Here is an 8,770-nt window from a genome sequence, read left to right on the forward strand (position 1 = left end):
TCGACAATCTCCATTTTTGGCTTCAAAGTTGCCACTGAAAGATTTTTTTAATAGAGAGTTGCATTAATTAAGTAGAGAAAACATAGTTTGTACAATCGTGCAAGGCCACACTCAACACGCAGGTTGGCACTGTGCCTTGCATAACCCCACCACGCAACTCTCTATGTCCTAACTGGGCAAGACTATGAGCTAACCTATTGTCCCTTCTATCTACTTTGCAAACTCTAACTTCTCTGTTCTCTTTGATGGCTTGAAACTCCTTTGCAACTGCTCCAACCTCCGATTTATCAATAGACGAGAGGATGAGCGCCTTTGTCACCGAGCTGCAATCCGTCTCGATGATTAAGGGTAAATCCAATTAGGTGTTGAAGAGCCCTGCGGTCCCAATCAGGTGTTGCCAAGAGGATGTCGAACTGGTTTGCTCCTCTCTCGGATGCGCGAGCTCATCCTTCCCGTGCAAGTACCTCGGACTGCCGTTGACACTGCGAAAACAAACAGCCATGCAACTGTAAGGGCTGGTGGACCAACTTGTTGGGTGCCTACGCAACGGGAGAGCGGCTTTGCTGCCAAAAGTGGTCGCCTCATTCTCATCATGTCGGTTTTATGCGCAATACCCATCCATGCAATGCTGGCTATGGATATCCCGGTGAAGACCATTAAGGCCCTAATCAAAAAAATTCGTGGGTTTCTGTGGTGTGGCACCTCGGAGGCAAATGTCGGAAATTATGCGGTCGCCTGGAACATGGTATGCAGACTGAAGTGGGCAGGCGGTTTAGGCATACCGGACCTTCGCTGGCTGAACTTGGCATTGCAAGCACGCTGGCCATGGCTGCAGAGAACTGACAGGTCCAAGTCTTGGGCTGAGTTCAAAATTTCAGTCCCGGCTATCTCCCGGGCAATCTTCAATGCGGCAGCAAGTGCTCAAGTTGGGAACGGACAGACTACTCTATTTTGGGAGGATAGATAGATCCATGGGTTCCAAGCCTGCGAGCTTGCACCCCTCATATATTACAAGGTGGCGACGCGGGTCAAGAAAACACGGACGGTTGCAGAGACGCTGCTGCATGACTCATGGGCGCTCGACGTTGGCCCGAACCTCACAGCCAACGAGATACATCAGTTCATGGCCCTATGGCCAACTATGATAGAAGTTCAGCTTGATCCTACCTTGGATGACACCATACGCTGGACATGGGAGAAAGATGGCGCTTTCTTGGTCCGCCCAGCGTACGCGACCAAATTTGTAGGTCTAGAGGTTTCTTCGACGGCATCCTTCACGTGGAAGTCACGAGCCCCTCTCCAGTGCCGATTCTTCAACTGACTAGCGATCAAGAACCGTTGTTGGACCCCTGATAGACTTGCCCAACGCGGCTTACCCCACCAGGCAGCATGCCCGTTTTGCGACCAACATGAGGAGACCATCGACCATCTCCTGGTGACTTGCGTTTTTGCTCGTTAGATATGGCTATGGGTTTTATCCACGATCGACCGGCGGACAGGGTGTGGTGGCCACGGACAATGAGACCCTGCAGAATTGGTGCATGGGACAGGAAGAAGTGCAAGACCATAAGAAGACCACCCGCGCCATTACCTTGCTTGCACTGTGGGAGCTGTGGAAGCATCACAATAGCATCGTATTCGAAGGGGCCACACCATCAACAACAACAGTCATCGAGCGGATCAACACCGAGGGACGAGTTTGGCGAGATGCAGGGCTGCTCAAAGGTGATCTCGACAGATTCTTTACGGACTTGTCGAGGTGGGTTATTAGAGAGTAGTTAATCAATACTTTTAGGCGTCGTCGGCGGTCCATCCGACATGTGGAGGCACCGCTAATGTAACTTTGTGGACTTTGAGAATCTCCTCCCTTTCTTCTATTAATGAATGATACACACACTCGTGCGTATTCCAGAAAAAAATATTAAAGGTAAATTCGTCCCCGATATTGCCTTTCGTAGTTGTCGGTGTCAAAACCGACGGATCTCGGGTAGGGGGTCCCGAACTGTTGGGGAACGTAGCAGAAATTCAAAATTTTCTACGCATCATCAAGATCAATTTATGGAGTAATCTAGCAACGAAGGGAAGGAGAGTGCATCTACAATACATACCCTTGTAGATCGCTAAGCGGAAGCGTTCAAGTGAACGGGGTTGATGGAGTCGTACTCGTCGTGATCCAAATCACCGATGATCCTAGTGCCGAACGGACGACACCTCCGTGTTCAACACACGTACAGCCCGTGACGTCTCCTACGCCTTGATCCAGCAAGGGGAGAAGGAGAGGTTGGGGAAGACTCCATCCAGCAGCAGCACGACGGCGTGGTGGTGGTGGAGGAGCGTGGTACTCCAGCAGGGCTTCGCCAAGCACCGCAAGAGACGAGGAGGGAGAGGGGTAGGGCTGCTCCAAGAAGGAGATGTTCTCGTGTGTATGGCAGCCCAAAACCTCAAGTATATATAGGGGAGGGGAGGGGCTGTGCCCCCACCTAGGTTTCCACCCATAGGGGTGGCGGCCAGCCCTAGATCCCATCTAGGGGGGCGGCCAAGGGGGGAGAGAAGGGGGCGCACCACTAGGTGGGCCTTAGGCCCATCTGAGCCTAGGGTTTCCCCCTTTTCCCTTCTCTCTTCGCCTTGGGCCCTGGTGGGGGGGGGGGCGCACCAGCCCACCTGGGGCTGGTCCCCTCTCACACTTGGCCTACACAGCCCTCTTGGGCAGGTAGCCCCACTTGGTGGACCCCCGGGACCCTCCCGCTAGTCCCGGTACGTTACCGATAGCACTCGAAACCTTTCCGGTGACCAAAACAGGACTTTCCATATATAAATCTTTATCTCCGGACCATTCCGGAACTCCTCGTGATGTCCGGGATCTCATCCGGGACTCCGAACAACATTCGATAACCACGTATATCTATTCCCTATAACCCTAGCGTCATCGAACCTTAAGTGTGTAGACCCTACGGGTTCGGGAACCATGTAGACATGACCGAGACAACTCAGCGGCCAATAACCAACAGCGGGATCTGGATACCCATGTTGGCTCCCACATGTTTCACGATGATCTCATCGGATGAACCACGATGTCAAGGATTCAATCAATCCCGTATACAATTCCCTTTGTCTAGTGGTACGATACTTGCCCGAGATTCGATCGTCGGTATCCCGATACCTTGTTCAATCTCGTTACCGGCAAGTCTCTTTACTCGTTCAGTAACACATCATCTCATGATCAACTCCTTGATCACATTGTGCACATTATGGTGATGTCCTACCGAGTGGGCCTAGAGATACCTCTCCGTTTACACGGAGTGACAAATCCCAGTCTCGATTCATGCCAACCCAACAGACACTTTCGGAGATACCTGTAGTGTACCTTTATAGCCACCCAGTTACGTTGTGACGTTTGGCACACCCAAAGCACTCCTACGGTATCCGGGAGTTGCACAATCTCATGGTCTAAGGAAATGATACTTGACATTAGAAAAGCTTTAGCATACGAACTACACGATCTTTGTGCTAGGCTTAGGATTGGGTCTTGTCCATCACATCATTCTCCTAATGATGTGATCCCGTTATCAACGACATCCAATGTCCATGGTCAGGAAACCGTAACCATCTATTGATCAACGAGCTAGTCAACTAGAGGCTTACTAGGGACATGGTGTTGTCTATGTATCCACACATGTATCTGAGTTTCCTATCAATACAATTCTAGCATGGATAATAAACGATTATCATGAACAAGGAAATATAATAATAACCAATTTATTATTGCCTCTAGGGCATATTTCCAACAGTCTCCCACTTGCACTAGAGTCAATAATCTAGTTCACATCGCCATGTGATTAACACTCACAGGTCACATCGCCATGTGACCAACATCCAAGAGTCTACTAGACTCAATGATCTAGTTCACATCACTATGTGATAAACACTCAAAGAGTTCTGGGTTTGATCATGTTATGCTTGTGAGAGAGGTTGTAGTCAACGGGTCTTGCCATATTCAGATCCCTATGTATTTCGCAAAACTTTATATCGTAGATGCTGCTACCACGTTCCACTTGGAGCTATTCCAAATTGTTGCTCCATTATACGTATCCGGTATCTCTACTCAGAGCTATCCGGATAGGTGTTAAGCTTGCATCGACGTAACTCTTTACGTCGAACTCTTTATCACCTCCATAACCGAGAAACATTTCCTTATTCCTCTAAGGATAATTTTGACCGCTATCTGGTGATCTACTCCTAGATCACCTTTGTACCCTCTTGCCAGACATGTGGCAAGGCACACATCAGGTGCGGTACTTCAGCATGGCATACCGTATAGAGCCTATGACAAAAGCATAGGGGACGACCTTCGTCCTTCCTCTTTCTTCTGCCGTGGTCAATCTTTGAGTCTTACTCAACTTCACACCTTACAACTCAGGTAAGAACCCCTTCTTTGACTGATCTATTTTGAACTCCTTCAAAAACATGTCAAGGTGTGCGTTCTTTGAAAGTATCATCAGGCGTCTTGATCTATCTCTATAGATCTTGATGCCCAATATGTAAGCAGCTTTATCCAGGTCTTCCTTTGAAAATCACTCTTCAAACAACCGTTTATGCTTTCCAGAAATTCTACATTATTTCGGATCAACAATATGTCATCCACATATACTTATCAGAAATGTTGTAGTGCTCCCACTCACTTTCTTGTAAATACAAGTTTCTAGCAAACATTGTATAAACCTAAAAGCTTTGATCACTCCATCAAAACATATATTCCGATTCCGAGATGCTTGCTCTAGTCCATAGAAGGATTGCTGGAGCCAGCATACCTTTTAGCATCCTTAGGATCGACAAAACCTTTTATTGTATCACATACAACTTTTCTTACGAAAACTGGTAAGAAAACTTGTTTTGACATCCATCTGTAAGATTTCATAATCGAAAAATACAGCTAATGCTAACATGATTCCGACGGACTTAAGCATCGCTACGGGTGAGAAATTCTCATCGTAGTCAACTCCTTGAACTTGTGAAAAGACTCTTTCCCACAAGTCGAGCTTCATAGACGGTAACATTACCGCCCACGTCCGTCTTCTTCTTAAAGATCCATTTATCTCAATGGCTTGCCGATCATCGGGCAAGTCCACCAAAGTCCATACTTTGTTCTGATATATGGATCCTATCTCGGATTTCATGGCTTCTAACCATTTGTCGGAATACGGGCCCACCATCGCTTCTCCATAGATCGTAGGTTCATTGTTGTCTAACAACATGATATCTAAGACAGGATTACCGTACCACTTAGGAGTAGTACATATCCTTGTCGACCTACGAGGTTCGATAGCAACTTGATCCGAAGCTTCATGATCACTATCATTAACTTCCTATTCAACAGACGTAGGCTCCACAGAAAACATCTTTCTGTGTTGCATCACTCTCTGGTTGAAGTAAAGGTTCGACAACCTCATCAAGTTCTATCTTCCTCCCACTCAATTCTTTCGAGAGAAACTCCTTCTCGAGAAAGGACCCGTTCTTAGCGACAAACAATTTGCCCTCGGATCTGAGATAGAAGGTATACCCAACTGTCACCTTTGGGTATCCTATGAAGATGTGTTTGTCCGCTTTGGGTTCGAGCTTCTCCGGCTGAAGCCTTAAGCATCGCAGCCCCAAACATTAAGAAACGACAACTTTGGTTTCTTGCCAAACCAATGTTCATACGACGTCGTCTCAACGGACTTAGATGGTGTCCTATCTAAAGTGAATGCAGCTGTCTCTAACGCATAACCTCAAAATGAAAACGGTAGATTGGTAAGAGACATCATAGATCGCACCATATCTCATAGGTTCGATTACGACGTCCGGACACACCATTACCTTGTGGTGTTCCAGGTGGCTTCAACTGTGAAACAATTCCACAATGTCTTAAGTGATTGCCAAACTCATAACTCAGAAAATCCCCTTTTGATCAGATCGTAGGAACATGATCTTATTGTTATGATGATTCTTAACTTCACTCTGAAATCGCTTGAACTTTTCAAACGTTTCAGACTTGTGCTTCATTAAGTAGATATACCTATATCTACTCAAATCGTCAGTGAAGATGAGAAAATAGCGATATCCACCGCACGCTTCAATTCTCATTGGATCACACGCATCAGCATGCATGATTTCCAACAAGTCACTTGCCCGTTTCATTGTACCTGAAAACGGGGTCTTAGTCATCCTGCCCATGAGGCATGGCTCGCATGTGTCAAGCGATTCAAAATCAAGTGACTCCAAACATCCATCGACATGGAGTTTCTTCATGCATCTTACGCCAATATGACCTAAGCGGCAGTGCCACGAGAAAGTGGTACTATCATTATTAACTCTACATCTTTTGGCGTGAACATGTGTATTACCACGACCGAGATTCAATGAACCATTCACATAGGGTGCATGACCATGAAAGGTATCATTCATGTAAACAGAATAACCATTATTCTCTAACTTAAATGAATGACCGTATTGCAATGAACATGATCTAATCATATTCATGCTCAACGTAGACACCTGATAACATTTATCTAGGTTCAATACTAATCCCGAAGGCAGATGGAGCGTGCGATGGTGATCTCATCAACTTTGGAAACACTTCCAACACACATCGTCACCTCGCCCTTAGCCAGTCTCCGTTTAGTCCGTAGCTTTTGCTTCAAGTCACCAGTAATAGCAACTGAACCGGTATCCAATACCCAGGTGCTACCAGGAGTACTAGTGAGGTACACATTAATAACACGTATATACTTTGTTGAAGTTGCCAGCCTTCTTATCTACCATGCATTTGGGGTAATTCCGCTACCAGTGACCGTTCCCCTTACAATAGAAGCACTTAGTCTCGGGTTTGGGTTCAACCTTGGGTTCCTTCACTGGAGCGGCAACTGGTTTGCCATCCATGAAGTTTCCCTTCTAGCCCTTGCCCTTCTTGAAACCAGTGGTCTTGTTAAACCATCAACACTTGATGCTCCTTCTTGATTTCTACCTTTTGCGGTCTTAAGCACCGCGAACAGCTCCGGGATCAACTCCATCCCTTGCATGTCATAGTTCATCACGAAGATCTAGTAGCTTAGTGATAGTGGCTAGAGAACTCTATCAATCACTATCTTATCTGGAAGTTTAACTCCCACTTGATTTAAGTGATTGTAGCACCCAGACATTCTGAGCACATGCTCACTAGCTGAGCTATTCTCCTCCATCTTGTTGGCAAAAGAACTTGTCAGAGGTCTCACACCTCTCAACACGGGCATGAGCCTGAAATCCCAATTTCAGCTCTTGGAACATCTCATATGTTCTATGGTGTTCAAAACGTCATTGGAATCCCGATTCTAAGCCGTAAAGTATGGTGCACTAAACTATCAAGTAGTCATCATGACGTGTCTGTCAGGTGTTCACAACATCCACAGATGACGTTGTAGGGGTCTGCACATCGAGCGGTGCATCAAAAACGTAAGCCTTCTGTGTAGCAGTGAGGACACTCCTCGGACTATGGATCTAGTCCGCATCAGTGCTTACAATATCTTTCAACTTGGTCTTTCTCTAGGAACGTATTGAAACTGGGAGCTACAACGTGACCTATTTACCTACAACATATTTGCAAAGACAATTTAGACTATGTTCATGATAATTGAGTTCATTTAATGAACTCCCACTCAGATAGACATCCCTCTAGTCATCTAAGTGAAACATGATCCGAGTCAACTAGGCCGTGTCCGATCATCACGTGAGACAGACTAGTCAACATCGGTGAACATCTTCATGTTGATCGTATCTTCTATACGACTCATGCTCGACCTTTCGTTCTTCCGTGTTCCGAGGCCATGTCTGTACATGCTAGGATCGTCAAGTCAACCTAAGTGTTTTTGCTGTGTAAATCTGGCTTACACCCGTTGTATTCGAACGTTAGAATCTATCACACCCGATCATCACGTGGTGCTTCAAAACAATGAACGTTCGCAACGGTGCACAATTAGGGGGAACACTTTTCTTGAAATTTTAGTGAGGGATCATCTTATTTAAGCTACCGTCGTTCTAAGCAAATAAGATGTAAAACATGATAAACATCACATGCAATCAAATAGTGACATGATATGGCCAATATCATTTTGCTCCTTTTGATCTCCATCTTCGGGGCTCCATGATCATCGTTGTCACCGGCATGACACCATGATCTCCATCATCATGATCTCCATCATCGGTCTTCTTGAAGTTGTCTCGTCATCTATTACTTCTACTAATATGGCTAACGCTTTAGCAATAAAGTAAAGTAATTACATGACGTTTATGTTGACACGCGGGTCATAAATAAATGAAGACAACTCCTATGGCTCCTGCCGGTTGTCATACTCATCGACATGCAAGTCGTGATTCCTATTACAAGAACATGATCAATCTCATACATCACATATATCATTCATCACATCCTTTTGGCCATATCACATCACAAGGCATATGCTGCAAAAACAAGTTAGACGTCCTCTAATTTTTGTTGCAAGTTTTTTTACGTGGCTGCTATAGGTTTCTAGCAAGAACATTTCTTACCTACGCCAAAACCACAACGTGATATGCCAATTTCTATTTACCCTTCATAAGGACCCTTTTCATCGAATCCGATCCGACTAAAGTGGGAGAGACAGACACCCGCTAGCCACCTTATGCAACTAGTGCATGTCAGTCGGTGGAACCAGTCTCACGTAAGAGTACGTGTAAGGTCGGTCCGGGCCGCTTCATCCCACGATGCCGCCGAATCAAGATA

Source organism: Triticum aestivum, chromosome 7A, assembly GCF_018294505.1.
Source record: "Triticum aestivum cultivar Chinese Spring chromosome 7A, IWGSC CS RefSeq v2.1, whole genome shotgun sequence".
NCBI classification, from domain to species: Eukaryota; Viridiplantae; Streptophyta; class Magnoliopsida; order Poales; family Poaceae; genus Triticum; species Triticum aestivum.